This window comes from Nycticebus coucang, chromosome 23 (assembly GCF_027406575.1).
Source record: "Nycticebus coucang isolate mNycCou1 chromosome 23, mNycCou1.pri, whole genome shotgun sequence".
NCBI lineage: Eukaryota > Metazoa > Chordata > Mammalia > Primates > Lorisidae > Nycticebus > Nycticebus coucang.
In genome coordinates this window covers 8,226,458-8,227,111 of record NC_069802.1, presented here as the reverse complement: position 1 = coordinate 8,227,111, position 654 = coordinate 8,226,458, and the positions used below count along the sequence as shown (strand labels likewise).

Here is a 654-nt window from a genome sequence, read left to right as displayed (position 1 = left end):
CACTTAGGGGAAGACGGGTTAAATACGCAAAAAAATTTCCTTTTTAAAATGAAGAACATACTAGAAAATATTATAAGTTTAATTACAGCAAATCATTTATAAACATTTCTTCTGTAAATATTTCTGTCTGATTTGACTCAATATCTACATTTTCATTCATTTTGAGATGTTTATTCTTGTATACAACTAAAGTTTTTCCTTTTTTTTTTCTCAAGGGAAAGCACGAACATAGTCCCCCACTACCATAAATTATGCAGTCGAGTTTCCCACATTTGGGGAAATCGCAGGGGTCAGCACATCTAGAGTGCAATGGATCGCCCTGAGAAAACCACCTTCCGGATCATGGTATCTCCCCTGCCTCATAAGTATCTAAAGCTGTCCTTTTTAAGACAAGGCATCATAATGAAATAATGCGAATTTACATATTTAGAAAGTTCATATAAGACAATTTATATTATTATTTGTTTACACTGACTTCACATTTTACTAGGAGGTCATCCAAAGAAAAGTGGTGTTATTGTTTTTATTATTATAAATAATTTAATGTTGTTGACTGAAATAAAAAAATTACCTTTGCAACTATTTTGTGCCCTTAATAATTAAAAATTAAAAAAATTAACTCACCTGTTTACAAAAAGTATTTTCACGAAATCA

The 654-nt window shown here is 30.4% G+C and overlaps 1 non-coding gene across 1 annotated transcript; it reads right to left on the bottom strand.

Annotated features, from left to right (window-relative positions):
* Positions 1-211: 211 nt before the first annotated feature.
* LOC128576157 (U1 spliceosomal RNA) lies at positions 212-369 on the bottom strand. The gene has a single exon (XR_008377269.1). It is a non-coding gene; the product is annotated as a U1 spliceosomal RNA (small nuclear RNA).
* Between the last annotated feature and the right edge of the window lie 285 nt (positions 370-654).